The 18,410-nt window shown below is 51.6% G+C and overlaps 1 protein-coding gene across 2 annotated transcripts in view; it reads right to left on the bottom strand.

Annotated features, from left to right (window-relative positions):
* Positions 1 to 18,410, bottom strand: part of Gfra1 (GDNF family receptor alpha 1) — a 193,968-nt gene that overhangs the window by 31,386 nt on the left and 144,172 nt on the right. The window lies entirely within an intron of this gene.

Raw genomic sequence — 18,410 nt, forward strand, 5'->3', positions numbered from 1 at the left:
CCGTATCTTGGCTGTCTGATCCCAGTCCTCTGGGCCAGGCTTCTACTCCTATTTGTCCGGTGCCAAATAAAACATCATGGCAGAAGTCCAATCCTCAAGTCTTTTCCAAAGAAAAAGAACTATTCCTTTCCAACACCTCTCCATCACAGTTGGCACTCTAAGGCTCCTGTAGTGTTGCTGACGGTCACATTGGTCAAGCAGCCAGACTGTGCCCGAGGTCAGAGACTGATAGCCATCTTGCTGCTCCTGACATGAGACAAGGGAGACCTTGTCTTTAGCTTAGGTCTCTGTCTAGAAGCCATAAGAAACATGTTAAAGAATTGTAATAATACTGTGGTTAGTTTTTTATTTATTTTATTGAGACAGGGTCTTACATAGCTCAGGCTGGCCTCAACTGGATATATAATGAATATATAAGAATGACCCTGACTCCAATCCTCCTGCCTCTACTTCCTAATTGCTGGGAGAACAGGCTTCTCTTTCACAGTCAGCAAGTCCTTGAAAACAGTTAAGAAAGGCTTTGAAGAACAATGAAACCAAAGACAAATAAAGAATGTAACAGACAGTTTTACAAATGACCTAGTTTTTCCTGGCAAGTCTAATGTGGTAGATAGTTTGTTGTTGCAAGTTTTTGCTTTATTTATTTATTTTTAATGGTTTAATTAGCACACAAAGTAACAGGGTTCCCTGTGGTATTTCGTAACACTTAGGGTTAATCTCCCTCACAGGCAGGCCTGTCTACTACCTCCCTGCCCCACCTCAAACCCTGATCCTAAATTTATACTTGAGAGAAGTTAAATCTTCATTCTAGAGGAAACAACCAAACGTGGACTTTAATAAAACTACACACTAACCCCCTGCCCCCTGCAAATGTCTTCAACCCAGAGCTGCAGTGGCTTCAGAGAAGTCATGTTGTAGGCACTGAGACAGAAGGAGGGGCCTATTTGCTGGGTAACGGCAGAGGAGAGTATGGCAGGCAGAAGGAAGCGCTGTTATCATGTTTACCGTAACTCCAGGGCAACAGCTATGAAGGATTTGCATGTGCCGGGTCCTGGTTTATATGCTCAACGTGCAGTCATACATTCAACTCTCAAAGCCTTACTACATGGTAGCATGGACCCCATTATCTAGAGAAGGAAACTGAGACAGAGAGGTCATCACAGACCCTTCCAAGTTTATAAAACATGATGGCTGGGATTTGGGGCTGGCCACCTTCCACCCAGCTCCGGCACCAGAGAGGACCCTCCACCTACACTTCGCACAAAGCTTGCCCGGAGCACCGCTAACCATTTCAGCTGGAATGGCGAGCCTCTGGCACGCAGGTGAGCCTTGAACTGAGTTTAGGTTTTGTCCTGAAGGCATGGGAGCCACCAAAGGACTTTAAACTGGTAAGTAGAATGACCATGTACATGTGTAAGAAGGACTCTTCCTTAGGCCTCTCAGATGTTCAGCAAAGACTTGCTTAGGTCCTATGTGTGCCCACACTGCCTGAGCAGGAATGGGGCACACAGCACGTGGCTCAGGGCAGCATATTTGCTTTCCCAGAAGAACCACACCAAAGCACTGAGGGGCAGGGAGAGATACAGAAAAAGAGAATGTGTCAAAATGGCGGAAGTCAAGATGCAGAGGGCAGCTGGCAAGCTAAGAAGGGCTCAGAGTATGGGTAACACATCACGGGAATAACACATCAGAAAATGGTGTGGTGGGAAACGTGGGGATGAGTTTGCAGCTTCAGCTCTTCCAAGTCCATGGCATCTTGAGAAATCAAGTTTTGGTGGGTGGTTAGATCACTCGCTCTCATATCAGCCCAGCAAGCATCCACCACCTGATCGCCTACTGCTCCACAGCCTCAGCAGCCATGGTTCACATGCGTGCGCGCGCGCGCGCCCACACACACACACACACACACACACACACACACACACACACACACACACGATGACCCTGAGTGATGAATCATGCTGTAATTAGTTTCAGTGGCCTCTCTGCCTGCACTGCTGTGATCTAAGCAAGGAAGCATAAATGTCCAGCGTGGGATTAACAAAGAAACTCCACGGCTGGGCTTCTTATGGAGACATGAAATCTCCATGACTACAGCAGTGATGAGCGCTGATTGTTTTGCTCTGAGAAAATGAAAAGGAAATGAATAGGCACTAATGTAGAAATGTATCGCTGCAGTCACAGAAAAGCCCCCACCCTTAGGGAAGGAGAAAGGGCTGGCAAATGCCATGAGGCCCCCAGGAAATCTGTAAAATGGTGGTTGATGCAGAAAATGGCATATTAAAGGGAACATGCTGCTAAATGGAGACAGAAAATGATTATGAAGTCTTTACAGCCTCTCCTTGAACAGCAGCTGGTCTCTGGACAGTGGGCAGGGGGACCACTTACACACTTCTGTAACTTTTATAAAGACTACACAAACACGCATCAGCAAGGTTAGTGTAACTCCTGGACCACTGTAGCCTCTAACTGCTTTTCTGGAACAAACCCCATCGGTGAGAGCCATGCCGCTGGTGTGTTGAGCCTGGGTGAAGAGCTGATCCAGACTGGGGCCAGGAAAGTTTGGCACTGCCTAACCACAACTACTTAGTGTGTCGCTTTGCTTAACATCTTAGTGCTGGGATTTCCTGCTAGAATTATCAGATCTGCAGCCTGTGGGACACCAGACTGGCCAAGATGAACAACAGCAACTCCCTTTTGTTCAAGTGGTATTGTTGTCACCTGAATCCCATTCTGCCACTAACCATGATGCTAGTGTCAGGACACCTGGCTCCCTCTGAGGGTATGAAACAAGACGTCTCCAAGGGGCCCTGCACCAGCTCGGCACATGTCAGTAGCACCTCTTCAGGGGCCTACAGATTCCTTTCCCCTGGGGCCTCGAAGTCATTTAGCATAAGCTTGCTCTTCATACTTCATCCTCATGACCCCCCTGCCGTTAGAGGTGGCGGTGGGACACTGTGAAAGAATATGTGGGGGTGGGTGATCCTATTCATGAATCAGGCTCTCCTTTGGTTCTTTGGACCCCAGCAGAATCCATATAGTCCTGAAGGGCATGATTATCCAATGAAAAAAAAAATTTTTTTTTTTGGTTTGGTGTTGATTTTGTTTTTTGGAGACAGGGTTTCTCTGTGTAGCCTTGGTACTTGGATTTATTTTGTAGATGGGGGTGACCTTGAACTCACAGAAATCCACTGCCTCTGTCTGCCTGAGTGCTGGGATTACAGGCATGCCTAGCTTCGATGAAAATCTTAAACTGTTAACATGCTTGCCTGGCACACTTGGAACCCTGGCCTTGATCCACAGTATAAAACCAGTTGTTTTATACATAATCCCAGAGCATGGGAGACAGAGGCAGGAAGAGCAGTAGTTGAAGGTCAGCTTCACACAAGATCCTGGGCAGGGTGGGGAGGGAAAGGTTAGAAAATTTCTGGAAATGTCCTTTAATTCAGCCTTCCAAGTTCTGGTCCAGATCACTTGGCTTATGGAAGTTTTCTCAGTGAATATGCTGGTGGCAGGCTCTCCGTTCTAGGAACATCTCTGTACTTCAAAGTCCCGCTCTGACCCCTTAGCTGTGACTGGACTTCTCCCAAATTTCTTTTCACTTGGAAGATAGGGCCAGTGCTGTGTAAGCCGCTGTCCATGGCTCCTGTGAGACTTAAATGGAAAACACACAGAATTCTTCACAACTTGACCTGTTACTCAGTACAGCTTTGTTCCCATCATCCTTTGCTCCTAGATCCCAGACAACCCCAATGTAAAATGTCTGCCATAAAAATGTGCAGCGAACCCAGGTGGAGAAACACGCTTTTCCTCCACAGCCCCCACCACATGTGCAGAACAGGACACACCTGTGAAGCTGGGGGCATCAAAACAAAATGGAGACCTCTGAAAGCCAAGAGTGGCATGGAGTTCCTTTACGGCCTCTCAGTCAGAAGGACTTATAGGATGAAGACATTTCAGATTAAGCTACTTTATGGAGGGATGTAGAGGGAAGGAAACACTTTCCAATGACTAAGTATCACTGTGCTTGTTACTACTTCTAATATCTCCTGCAGGATGAAAACAGCTTGAACCACAAGCTTCTAAAATTAGCCCAGGAAGGACGACGCTGGAGAAATGCAGTGGTAATTGTCTCATACAGTGACACAAAACAGATTTTTCCTCCTCCTGTTTTTAGACAATTACCTTAGCTGCTGTGCTCCGGCCGCCCACTGGGGTGCACATCTGGAACGGATCTTTCAGGAAGTCGGAGCCATATGAAATATATTCTGCAGGAGGTGTTGTTTTGTGTCACTGGACGTCCTCACTGGCCTCCTGGAGCAGAGGCTGGAGACAGCTGTGGGGCTGCGCCCGAGTCTACTGCTGCCTAGGGTGAGCTTGGGAGCCAACCCAAGCACCCCTGCTGCTAAGGCTCCAGCTTCACGCATCTTGGGTCCACCTGCCTCTACCCTGAGTTGTCGCTCATGGTGGGACGAGTAAGCCTGGAACTGGTTCACGAGTACCTCAGCCACAGTGACCGCCAGCTGACTACTAGATCCAATGGTCTCTGGGACATGCCCCTGCTTTGCTTCCTGAGTCAGGAAGGTCTGTGGTTAAGCTGTTCCTGTCTTCCCAAAGCCTTGATCAGCTCTATGCTTGTATTTTGGAAGCTGACAAGAACCATGGGGGTGTCCTGGTCATTCCCGTCCCCTCGGCTTCCTTGCCGAGGTCCTTGGCCAGTCCTAGGAGCAAGGATTCAGCACACTCCATGCCCAACCCCCAGGGCTTTCTGCAAACTCCTGAGGAAGGAGCTGAGTCTTAGGGGCATATGACTGTACCCCACCCCCGTCTCCTGCCAGGTGGAGCTGACAAGGCAGGCTGCAGGGGTGAAGTGACTGTGTATCATCCCTTCAGACCACACCACACCACAGTGCCCTGAGGGAAGTCCGGGCAGCATCCAATCAATCCTGGCATGCCTCCTGAAGCCACCTTGCATCTGCACTGACAGCCATCACTCAACATCCACCAGGTGGCTGACGTGGCCGGACAGCTACTCTCGCACTGGCAATTTTGCAGAGTTAAGTTATGGGTGCTGGCAAGCTAATCCACCCCAACCAGGAAGAGGCTTTCCCTAGCCTGGGATCTGGTGTTGCAGAGTTGGCCTTCAGCAGGGGGTTCCTCCCCTGCTACCCGCAGAGGACCCCTCCCGGTGGACAAACTGATAAACAGACTGTCAACAACAGCAGGAGCACAGAGGCTGCACTCGGCCCTGTGCTGCGTCTCCAAGTCAAATACAGCTGTTTGCATCGCCCAGGCCACGCTCTGTCTATTAGTGCAGAAAATCTAGCTTTTCAGCGCTTGTTTTTAAGGGGAGAAATTGAAGGCTTTCTGGCTGATGAAACAATCACAAGGCTCTTAGCCACCCAACAGTTGTCTGCTGGGATAACCGCAGGTGACAAATATGTTAAAACCCTTTAGAGCAAGTCTTAGCTTTAAGCCCTTGATATTTCTGCAGGGAAAATTAATAAATCAAGTTTTGTGACAATTTGGCCACAGGGAGAAATAGAAATCTAGATGTTCAACCAATCTTTCACCAGTAGAGCTATACTGTAAGGCTCCAGACCAACACGGTGTGAATTCACATCACGTGGCATTCAGCAGGCCCTGTGTTCAGGGGAGAATTTCACCAGTGGCCTCACCTTCATCCTGAGACTCAAGCCTCACATCACCAACCGCCCAGGAACTGTGGACAGCAAGGGTCACGCGCTGCAGCTTCCCTTACGTCCTGATGCTCACTGGCACCTCAGCCACAATTTGGGTGTAGCTGCCACACAGCAGGGTGGAGGGAGTATTAGTGAGGGGCTGCGGGCACAGGCAGGTGACAGAACAGAACGCACACACCCCTGGCTGTGTGAGTGCCACACACCAGTGGAGCTGAGCTCTCTAGCATCTCTGGGAAGAAAATTCTAACACCACTCACAACACCCAAAAATTTAAAACAAGACGCATGTGTGTGTGAGGAAGCCACGTGTGAAAGCATGCATGTTGACCCATGGGCCACTTTGATTCCTGAAGTTGTCTACACGCCGGTGCCGGGGCCTGAGACAATGCCGTACACAGTGAGAGGGGCTTTGCTGCTGGGGCCCTGGCAACCCCAGGGATCCTTCCAAGAAAAAGTGGGGCGCCATGTGAGACAGACTCCACAGTCTTCCGGCTCTGTAAAAGAGACATCAGGTGTAGTGTGTGTGCTGGTAATCTCAAAATTCCTGAAGCCAGGCAGGAGGGTTGCAAATGCAAGGCCAGCCTGGGCTACACAGGAAGATCTTGTTAAGAAGCTGGATTGAGAGAAAAGGAATAAAAGGAAGAGGAGAGAGAGAATGATGACAACAATGTGACAGAGAGCAAACACAACTATGAGCCAATAATCAGAGCAAAATATAGACATGCCAGAAGAACTTGGCCAAGTGCCCCAAGCACAGCCCAATGTGGTCACGGTGAGCTGCTGCCCCACAGACTTGTGGGAGGGTAAGTTTAAAGCTGCCAGGTTTGTGCCAACATGGTGAGGACACACCCCTAAGCTACTGAAGAGCAGGAAACTGAGTACCACATTGGCTGATGGGCTGGAAACTGTTTCAGTTTGGCTACTTACTAACCATAACTTTGAGGCTAGTGCCCTAATTCCTCTGCAGTTTACTTACTCGGGTCGAATGACAGGGAATCTATCCGCTATCACTGGGAGGCGGGGCCAGGCATGTCTGGCTTGTCACACCTGTTTACAGCTGCTCCTGAGTCCTAGGCAAAACCTCTTGAGCACCCGTTTCTGCAGTTCTGCGCTGGGCCAGCCCTCACACACCACACTGACCTTGGGACCTTGGTGAAATACTAGGGTTCACATGACCACCCTGAGGCTTGTAGAACCTGTCAGCTAATGATGTGGAGTACAGGCCCCCTGTGTTCAAAGGCTGTGAGCACTCAGCAAGGTCAGGAGAGGCGCTAGGCTGGCTCCTCCACTGAGCCTTCCTTCAGCAAGCCCTCTAAGGACTCCACCACCACAGGACATCAGTGTGTCCTTCAGGCCAGTGAGAGCACAGTCCAGCATCTGGTGGAGGAAGCGCAGCCCTAGTAGCTTCAAGCTCGGATCTGAAGCTCCGTCCTCCGGGCCTGTACTCATTAAAGGGGAGCTGACTGCTTTCAGAAGGGTGTGGAGAGACCAGTAACCTAATATCGTGGTGTTTACAGCCAGAGGGTCTCTCTGAACTCTAATCAGCTCTGGGAACCACCAAGTCAATTCTAGAAATTATCCTGGTGCCGCTTCCTTCAGTCAGGCCTTGGTTCTTTGGGGTTCCCAAAAGATGAAAAATTAAAATTGCATACTCTCTTAACTTTAATAATTTGGAAAGCCCTCCCCTCTTCCCTAGACTCTCCAAGGCAAACGCTAACTACCTCTGTGGAGCCTGGGCCTCAAGCTCTGTTCCATGGGCTGTTGACTCACCTGTGTCCCATTAGAGGCGCCCTAGAGAGAAGCAGAGAACGTGGAGAGAAATGGCTGGCTGAGTGGCTAAAGACCTACACTCCTACAAACAAAGCTTAAACAGAAACATGAAAATAAGGTCCCCTATTAATCTTTAATGAGCTTCCAGACTTCCTAAGGAAAATTATATTCAACAGTAAATATACACTAGGCCATTTTTCTTTTAGGCAAGTTGTTTTAGAGTCAACAGACTTTGAGCTGAGCAAACAGCTGCTCTCTAATGTCTTCCTTCCATGACGGGCACAGAGAATATCACAGTTGTGCAGGAGGCAGGGGCTCACGGGTGTGCATCGTGAGTGCGAATCGCTCTACGAGCAGAAGACAACTCCCCGTTTCCAGGGACTCCTTAGCTCCTGTTCTTAGCAATCCCTTCTCCCCAACATCCTCTTGGAGCAGCACCGCACCCCAAATTCCTTCCTGCATTGTATATCAGCCCTCACAACTGCTCGCAAAACACTCTTCTCAGGGCCAAAGACGCAGAGTCCCAGGCCTTCAGCCATTCTCTAGAAAGGAGCCCCTGGCCTCTCTGCCTAGCTTGCTGAGGAAGTGACTGGCTCCTCCAGGGAACCTGTTGGCCCTCCCGCCAAGCCTCTTCTCTGTGTCTGAGCGTCCACCAGGGTGCCAGCCTCGGCTCTGATGTGTATAAACCCTCTGTCACTTTCAGCTGCACGCCAACACCGTGAGAAAGTGGGCACCTGGAACCATGGCGCAACAAAGCAGGCATTTAGTAAATATTTGGAACGTGAGCAAATAAATCTAAGTTGCAAAGACCAGGGCTCCAACACCTGTCATTCAAGCTCACCGCAGATGGCGTGGGTTTGTGCGTGCATCGGCACAACAGGCTCAGATGAGGAGACGTCACCCCGAGTCCAGCTTTCTAGACTGCTACAACAACCACCTCCACTTAGAACAAAAGGCCTGACACACAACAACCTTCTTAGCTGGGTCAGCCTTAATCCACACAGGGCCTGGTGAGAGCTGGAACCAGACTTGGAGAAGAAGCCCAGAACCCCTACAGCAAACACAAGGCACTGACTTCATGCCCTGTCTCTTCAGCACTTGAACTCCTGCCTCTCTTTTGAAGTGAATTCCACATGTATGAAGCTGAAGTCTGCTTTGAGTATCGCTGGTCTTTACCAGGCCCCATAAAGTGCAATGACAGAATTAGTGAGCACGGTTTCATACTACCTGCTGTTGAAAAACAAAATACAGCCTTTGTTGGGACTGTTCAGTCAGGCTCACTAGCAGCTGCTGGCCCAGTCACCTGGAGACATCATCTGGGTCTGGACCCTCCCCCCCTGTGCAGCCTGCTCCCCAGGCTGTGCACTGCTCATCCCAAGGGAGCAGTCAGACCTCAGACAGCATGGGGTCCCAAAGCCTGCATCACACTTGAGCTCCCTAACCCCCAGTAGCCTTCCCTCTCTGCAGGAACCTCTCCAGGGCTAGTGACAGGAAGCACCTAGCTGGAGCTTGCCCTGCCAGGCCCATCTTCTTGTCGGCCACCCTTGGAAGGGGAGACCTATGTGGACCTTACACAGAGTGGGCAGGTGCCATGCTGTTGTGGATGTTTTGGTCCCAGGTGTGGGATGTGCGACTGATGTGGATGGTCCACAGCAGCGAACTATTTGCCAGGTGTGGGCTCTGGGAGGGGTTCTTTGCCATCTACAGATAGTTTAACTCCGATGGCTCTTGAGGGGGAATAAAGGCCAGAGCCCAGAGAAAGGAGGCGCCAAGGAAGGGGGCGCCTGCTGCTGCTTGCCCCGTGCTGCTCCCAGTTGCTGTTGCTGCAGTGTGATGAGAAGTTGGAGACATCCTGAAAGGAAGCTTGGACTTGCCCCAAGGAACCCAGCAACCCTAATCAGCAGGAAGTACTAAGGAGAGCTCCACCCCCTCTCCTCACTCACCCCCTTTCTCTCCTACCCAGGATTGGGATGGAGAAGAGAGGAGGAGAGGTAAGAAACTAAAAAAGGGTTAAAAAGCAGCATCAGCACTGAGCTCCATGGGAAAGCGCATGAGGCCTCATGGAGAAAATGGTAACTTTCTACCAGCCCACTTCTTGGTCTCCCTGTGCAAGGTGTGCCCTCGAGGGACATCTCTCAGGAGAGGGCACATGGTTAGGGCCTCTGTCCCTCCATGGAAGGTGCCCTGGCTATAGTACTGCTGCTCCTCCCATGCCCATGTGACCATCAGAGACCCTGCAGCAGGAACCACGCTTCCTCCACAGGAGGGGCAGCTCAGAGGACCAGGGAGGGCTCCAGACCCACAGGAGTACAGACTTGGCAGAGACAAAATACCTGATAGATTCTGGAAAAGCCTGAGGCAGTGCCCTCTGTCTTTGTGGGAACAAGAACAATCGCCCTATCTTCGAGGCGGGCAGGGAGGCTCTCTCCAGCTTGGCATCACACCATATTTAGTGGCACTTCTTGAGCACCCAGACACACCCCTTCATTCAGCCAAATGTCATTCTCGGCCCAGCCCACCTCACACTCCCTCCTGAGAACCACAGATGTGTCCACACAGAGGAAGGAACAAGAGCAGGACAGTGAAACACAGCTCCGGGCACAGGACTGCTCTGAAGGTCACTTTTGGAAGGAAGGTTTCTCTCTAACAGGTGCCCTCAAGTCCTCTGTTCAGGAACACGTTTTCAATTCTAACTCGGCCAACTTCATTCCTATTTCAGGTCAAGGTCAGCTTATGGACAACTGCTTCTCTCCTTCATGTACAAAATGAGGATGCAGATTTGACAGGCAGCAGGGCTAGCCCTGAAAGGACCTAAGCCCGTGGTTACTGCATTGTTATGGTCTGACGAAGTGTGCCCCAAGGGCTCATGTGTTGAAGCCTTTGTCCCTGTTGACAGGACTATTTTGGGCTCTGGAAGGTTCAGGAGATGTGGCCAAGATGGAGTAAGTGGGTCACTGGAGGTGTGTCCTTAGGAGCTGTGTCTTGTCCCAGCTCCCCCTCTGTCTGGGTCACCAGGAAGTAAACAGACTCTTCCAACATTGTCTTCCCATAGGGCCAGGGCCAGAGTGAAGTGATCCTGGGCTATGTCTTCTCCCTAAGTGTGGCTCAGATATGCTAAGGTACACACAAGCATCCCAGCATCCTGCGTGTGTAAGGAACTGTACCTGACCCCTCGTAGTGGGTTGCCTCCCAAGCATTGTTCCCCGTTAGGGCAAGGGCTCCCCACATACTCCCCTTGTCCCTGACTAACTTCCTGGCTTCATCCCTGCCCTTCCGTTCATGGCCCACTGTCTGCACAGTCCAGACCCCAGCCTCAGAATGTACTATTCCCTTCCCATCCCCCACCCTGAGCTCATATCCCAGCAACACTGATCTAGACTTGAAAGCGGGATATGACCACCAACCCAGAGCACCTGGCCAGCATTTCCTAGATCAGCTCCAGGTGTGGACCGCAGCAACAGTGGCCTTTCCACTGCAGACTCTCCGGCCCCTCACCAGGCCTCCTGTGTCAGAACACATCCCAGCACAGGCTAGAACAGGAGCCCTGTGACCCTGCTGAGAACTTCTGGAACCATCGTCCCTCCAGGCCTTCTGCTGCGGCAGACATCTGTCCTTGCTGGTCTCCTTGGTACTGAGGACCCAACACCCACCTCTTAACCTTCGCTTCCCATGAAACATTTGTGACTGATGAACTAGCCACAGCACACAAAGCAGCCAGCCTAGCAAACAAGGAGGCACTGTAAATAGCCATGGACCGTATTTATAACTGAGCGTGTGCCAGGAGCCAAAGCTATCTAGTGGAGACAAAGGTAGTTACCGAAGCCAAAGCCAAGGAGAGAGCAAAGGTCATTTAGTGGTAGACCTAAAACTATTTAGTGAAAGAGTTATCTAAGACCCTAAATCATGGGTGATAGATCGTGAGGACATCCTTTGTTAGAGCATCCGTAAGATATCTTAAGAGAACATCCTTATGGTATCTTGCAGGTACAATATTTAATCCATGAAAGCACTCTTCCTATGTCCTGCAGCAGATTAACCTTCCCCCTTTCCTGCCTTCTCCCTATATAAGCTGGGTAAAAATTTCTAATAAACGAGGCTTTGGTCAGATGAACAGACTTGGCTTCATTTCTTGCGCTTCTTGGCCCTTCCCCTCCATTCCTTCCAATCTCCCCCTTAGGAACCCTGTTGAAGCCCCGCGGGTCGGGGTAAGTATGGTTCAGTACCAAGTTCTGATAGGGGTTTGATCTCTAGGCCTCTGTCCTGTCTCCACAGAGAGGCTGTCTATCATGGTGTCTAACTCCTCTGTTCCTGAAGGGAAGACATTCCTCTAGCTGGAGCCCTGTTCCCAGAAGCTTCAGGCTGCTATGTGGAGCCAGGTAATGCTGCAAGAGGAAATCCAGCAGCGGGCTGATCAGAGGAATGGGGCATTTCCAATTCTAAGGGTTGTCTTAGGTCAACTAGCACTGCAGCCTTTTCATTCCCCAGGGGGTGTGGGAGGGGGAGGCCAAGAGAGCAGAGGAAGGCTGTATCTACCATCCAGACAGCACTCTAACCTGGGAGCTTACTTTCTGTCATTCCGTCACTCACCCTGGCCCACAGGAGGGTTCCAGTGCCTGCTGCCCCTAGGTACAGACACCTTGCCAGAATGCTGAGCAGGTCAGGCTCAGGGCAGACATGCTGCCCATGCTGCTTAGGTAGGAGACAGTGGGAAGGAAGGTACACAGGCTCAGGCCTCTTCCCCAGAAGGTCATGGTCCATCCAGTGTGGAAGCTCTCTAAGTGAGGTTCAGTTCCCTGCCGGCCTCATGGAGCCTTGCTGGGGTCATGTGGCTGTTTTGCCAGTCGTATGAAGCCCTTCCTCTGTTATTCTCAGGAAAGCAACAGGACAAGGCCAAAGCCCACCCATAGGAAAATGTAACAGACAGAATGTAGGAGCCAGCCGGCTTCCTGCCATACACCAGATTCTGAAGAATGTAGAAATCTCCCATGCACTTCTCTACATATTCTTGTTGTTTTACTTGAGAAATACTAACAAAATAGATTTTGTTATTTAAAATAGCACACAGTGGGCTTCTTGATGTTTTCTTTAAGTGAAATGTAAATAGAGCTATTCATTAGCATGTAAACATTCCCTCAGCTTTGATGTACTATGGGAAGTATTAATAGCTTTAACCCATATAAACAAGGCCCCCTGGGATTCACAGTGGGTTTTCAAGAGTGTAAAGTAAAAAGGCTGAAGATCTGCTATTTTAATGAGAAATGAAATATACTTCCAACAGGTGCTGGAGCCCTGTCCAGGCAGGGCTAAGGCTCTTACTCAGACATTCTCCTTGGAAACAAAGTCCTCTAGCATCTAATCTCAGCCTGCGCAGTGTTTCTGGCAGCCACACGGGCTGCTCACAAGACGGGCGCCCTTTGGCACAGCAGTGGGTGGCACAGATTCAAGATGTCGGGCTCTGCAGCCCACCAGGCGTCCTGAGCTCCCACTCCAGTCTCAGCACTTGGGTGACGCGTAGTGATCCAGCACCCCAGCCTCCCACCCGGCCCTGCTGGAAGGAGCCCAGCACAGTGCGTGACACCCTGCAAATGTCAAGTCAATGCTGTTCACCCTTATCCTACACTCGGCTGCTGCTGACATTCACACATTCCTCGGCGATGTCCCCAGGCCCCCGTGTGACAAGCCACTCTGTCCCTAGCTGTGGCTTGCTGCCTGGTGGCGTGACAGAATGACTCACTGCAAGGAACCCCCAGGAGAGGCATGTGTGGGTTCTGTCCCCCTGAGTCAGTCAGTGCCCTTTGCCTGGCCCCTCTCACTGACTCACACCCAGCACTCACTCAAAGGTGAGTGCTGTTTGCTGTGGTCACTTTCGCATGCCCACCAGCCTGCCAGTCACATCCCTGAATGTCACATCCTTAATAACAGTGAGTCTCACTACTGTGGCCCAGCTCTCACGGCCAGCTCTGCTCACATCTTACTCCATGTCTGATAATAGCTGCGTGTTCTACCGGAAGTGTTCCGGAAATGACGCATTTCCCAGACACCTCTAGACTAGCCTCCTGTCTCTGTCTTTCCACTTTTCCTGGAGGTCCAAACACCAAAAGGGAGCAGAGGGTGACATGTGAAGAACAGTGGTGTAACCTCCGGAAACAGTGCTGGCATTTTGGTGAGCTTCTCAGTGGTGCGTTAGTGGTGGTCAGCAGCAGGACTTTGGCCAGCCTTCCCATAGCCCACCATCGCTACTGGACAGAAACGTTCCACCTGGAACATTTTGTAGAAAATGTTTAGGAGAGAGGAGTGCATACAACTGAGTCCCACGCACTCTGTGGCAGTTATCAGCCCCTGAGCCTGCTTCACTTTAACCTCCAGCAGCCCTGTGAGGATGGAGAGGGGCCCATCCACAGAAGGGAAAGTGGACTCCACGATGCCCACATCATGACCAGGATGGAAGCCCAGGTCTGCCTCACATGCCCAGCACTGACAACTGTGAGTGGGAAATAAAATCCCCAGATGCCTGCAGAGTGCGGGATTTTTCATGTTGATAGTTCTTTTAAGTTCTTGTTTTCCTTGGATGTGAAATTTTCTGCATAATTAATCACCTTTGGAGATTAGAGAAATTTCTTCTTCACTGATTTGGAAATGCCCACAGAAATGAAAATGGCAGTGTGGCCCCAGGACACCCTGGAGGTGTGGAAATGTGAGGTGGGGCGGGTAGCAGGGTGCCGAGTCTGTGTGAGACCCAGGCCCACGAGAGACCACACAGGAGGCTCAGTCGGAATTCCAGGCACAGACCCCAAGGACAGAGCACTGCTGGCTCTGGAGGACGCGGTCACAGGGTCACGCTGCCCAGGTCCCCTTGCCCTCCACAGGTCCCCAGCTGATTAAACACACGGTGTGCCCCCTCCTGGCTCACAGGACACTGGGAAGGACAAGCTGGTACAAGAACAAGAATGCTTAGCCCATGGACTCAAATACCAACTATGCACGAGCAAAAATGGAAGTAGTATGTGAGGGAGCTGCACATTCTTAGGAGGCACCCAGCAGCCTGCTGGGGATGGCCCTGCCCAGTGAACAGGATCTGTCAGGATGAGGGCAGTGTGCCGGGATGACTACGCCCTGCTGGCAGTCTGGATGACAGAGGCCCTTCTGGAGGCTGAGGTCTCACTCATCCCTGTCCTTGGCTCAGTGGGTGAGGCAGCTCTGAGAAGATGCAGCGGAAGATGGAAGCCCTGCCTTTGGAATCAGGTGGGACCTCGAAGACCCGAGAGCACCTGTTTAGTTTATGGGCCTGGTGGGATAGGATCCTTGTTTGTGAGGCCTTCATTGCTGTTGAGGTCAGGGGGCAGCAGAGAGGTGGTCTTCCTCAGCTTTAGACAAGGCAGTCTAAACCCATGGACCTAGAGATCTCCCTGTCCATAAGCTCTTCCTTCAGCACACCCAGGAAAGATCCTAAGGCCTTGTCCCCACCTCATCATTCCCGCAGCCCTGTGCTAAGGTGTTATCCATTTAGCTCAGAATTGTCTCTGTAATGAATGCGGTGATCTTGGGGTACAAGCTTAAGAGTGCGGATTATTTAGAGCCGGCATCGTGTGTGACAGCCAAGACTTCATCTAGACCCTGAAATGCACAGCCAAGGGTCCCGACATGCACTGCTTTGGGCTAGGTGGGAGTCAAGGACCACACAGCGGGAGCCTGTGTATTGGGAAGACACATGACCCACATGTCTAGGACCCAGGCTTTTTACACTCAGTGTGCCCAGGGTAAACAGGGAGCTAATAGTAATCATTCCACGATCATTGCTGTTGGACCATGTTTTCCTGTTTGAGGAAACACGTCTTTCAGAGTCATAAGCTGTGGCAGAGCTCTGTAGTAGGCTGAGTGCTGGGGAGGAAATGAGATAAAGCAGACACTTAATGAGCACGTTACCCGGGAAGCCGCCTCCACTTTTCAAGTGCTGCTCAGACACTCTGCCAGGCTACACACTCAGCTCCAGGAAAGCAGTCTTTAAAACCAAGGAAGACTTAGCTACTGGGCCATGCAGCGTCTGGACTCAGAACCTTCAGTTTATCTGTCTGGAACTAAAGATAGGAAGGCTGAACAATGTCCGAACATTGCATTATTGCCAGAAAAAAATAATTCTTTGCAGCTAGTGACAGGGATCAGGATGCGAGTTAGAAAGCTTGTGTTCATTCCAGGTGCTGTGTAGTGAGGCTGTCCTATATGGCAGCTGGCATGCCCAGAGACTCACTCGGTCCCGAGTGAGGGAGCTCCCATCGTCAGTGCGGATGCTGTGAAGATGGCAGCCCCACCTTCAGAGTCAGGTGGGATCTCGGAAGAGTGAGGTCCCATCAATGACATTGGCAGTCTGGTGACGGTCCTTGCCAACGCCCGTGGGAGTGCTCTTCTTCTCAGGCCTTTTCCAGTACAGCCGGGGCCTCTCCAGGACAGCTTCTCTTTCAAGCAACTCACTCCTCCAGGAAGCGTTATTAACTCTACCCTTCTTCTCTTTGTTCTCCCAAAGCACCCCACAACTCCCTGACCAGAGCCTACCAAGTCATCCTGGTGTAAAATGTGTAAGCTGCAATTCCAAGGTTTTACAGGCTCCCAGTCAGTGCAGCCCAGATGGGGGGATGGAATGGGTATGTGACTGGAGAGCAGCTAGACGGATACCAATGAATGATGGGTAACACACAGATAGTGGAAGAATGAGTGGATAAATGGATAGACTATCCCACATGGGGAGAAAGGAACAGTCAGAATGGCAGATGGAGGGCTGGAATCTCTCTGCACTAAACCCAGTCTCCTTCTGAGCTTCCCTCCTTAAAACTGGTATTACAGACTCTCACCTTTCCCTTCTGGAGACTGCTCCGCCGGTCCCAGCTTCATTCAACTCCCCAGATTCCTAGCAAAGGCTTCTTCAGACCCTTTCTTCATAAACTTCAGGTTTCCAGCTTTTAGTATGTAGGATATTTCTTTTCTCATCCACCATCCAGGAGAAAACAATCCTCCCACACCCTTCAACAGCCTCTACAGAGGGTTCTAAATTGTCCATTTGCCAGCCTCCACGTCGTCCTTCTCGTTATAGAGTTGTTCATTCATTCACACATTCAGCAAATATTCACTAATTACCTTTGCTGACAGTTTTGAAGTTTTCCAAATGTTTATCTGTTGGAGGAGGGTCTGTGTTTTCAGATGCTGATTTCAGGGGCCTGAGATCTGGTTACCTCCCTGGCTTGGGTATTGTTATGCACCTTGCACCATCTCCTGGATCCCTGTGATGTAAGAAATACTCCCCACACCCCATTGGTTAATACAGGTGCAGACCCTGCCCACATGGCCTCCTCTCCAGACCCTGCCCAGCTGGCCTCCTCTCCAGACCCTGCCCAGCTGGCCTCCTCTCCAGACCCTGCCCAGCTGACCTCCTCTCCACAGCCTGCCCAGCTGACCTCCTCTCCACAGCCTGCCCAGCTGGTCTCCTCTCCACAGCCTGCCCAGCTGGTCTCCTCTCCACAGCCTGCCCAGCTGGTCTCCTCTCCACAGCCTGCCCTCCTGGCCTCCTCTCCACAGCCTGCCTACCTGACCTCCTCTTCACAGCCCGCTCACCTGGTCTCCTCTCCACAGCCTGCCTACCTGGCCTCCTCTCCAGAGCCTGCCCAGCTGGTCTCCTCTCCACAGCCTGCCTACCTGACCTCCTCTCTACAGCCTGCCTACCTGACCTCCTCTCCACAGCCTGCCCAGCTGTCCTCCTCTCCAGAGCCTGCCCAGCTGTCCTCCTCTCCACAGCTTGCCTACCTAACCTCCTCTCCAGAGCCTGCCCAGCTGGCCTCCTCTCCAGAGCTTGTCCAGCTGGCCTCCTCTCCACAGCTTGCCTACCTGACCTCCTCTCCAGAGCCTGCCCAGCTAATCTCCTCTCCAGAGTCTGCCCAACTGGCCTCCTCTCCAGAGCCTGCCCAGCTGGCCTCCTCTCCAGATCCTGCCCAGCTAATCTCTTCTCCAGAGCCTGTCCACCTGGCCTCCTCCCCAGAGCCTGTCCAGCTAGTCTCCTCTCCAGAGCCTGTCCACCTGGCCTCCTCTCCAGATCCTGCCCAGCTGTCCTCCTCTCCACAGCCTGCCCAGCTGGCCTCTTCTCCAGAGCCTGTCCACCTGACCTCCTCTCCAGAGCCTGCTCAGCTGTCCTCCTCTCCACAGCTTGCCTACCTGACCTCCTCTCCACAGCCTATCCACCTGGCCTCCTCTCCAGAGCTTGCCCAGCTGTCCTCCTCTCCAGATCCTGCCGACCTTGTCTCCTCTCCACAGCCTATCCACCTGGCCTCCCCTCCAGAGCCTGCCCAGCTAGTCTCCTCTCCAGAGCCTGCCCAGCTGTCCTCCTCTCCACAGCCTGCCCAGCTGGCCTCCTCTTTGGACCCTATCCACCTGGCCTCTTCTCCACAGCCTGCCCAGCTGGTCTCCTCTCCAGAGCCTGCCCACCTGGCCTCCTCTCCACAACCTGCCCAGCTGTCCTCCTCTTCAGATGCTGCCCACCTGGCCTCATCTGCCGCTCTATAGGTTGTCGAGGGACAGAGTCTAGCACTGAGCATAGTGCCAGGAGCCCTGTGGTCTTACCTGGAATCACTCTGAGTTTCCCCTGGCTCCATACCTTCTGCCCTGCCCAAACTCCCCCCTGTTTTACCACCTCATTTCTTAGCCACCAATGACCTGAACACTTGCTCCCCTGTGATTACCCAGAAGCCCCTCTCTGGCTTCCTGGGCATTGCTCACCCACATTCTCCATTTGCTTCCCTACTCAACAACGGGAAAGACAGGCCTTGTGCCAAGATTCCTTCCAGATCCAAAAATCAACACGGTCTGCAAATATAGTAAAAGGGGTTTCTGATTCTTCCTGTCTCCAAACTAGTGACTTTGGAGGGTGTAGACATATCGGGGGTGGTGATGGTGAGGAGGT

This window comes from Psammomys obesus, unplaced genomic scaffold (assembly GCF_907164565.1).
Source record: "Psammomys obesus unplaced genomic scaffold, mPsaObe1.curated_primary_1811, whole genome shotgun sequence".
NCBI lineage: Eukaryota > Metazoa > Chordata > Mammalia > Rodentia > Muridae > Psammomys > Psammomys obesus.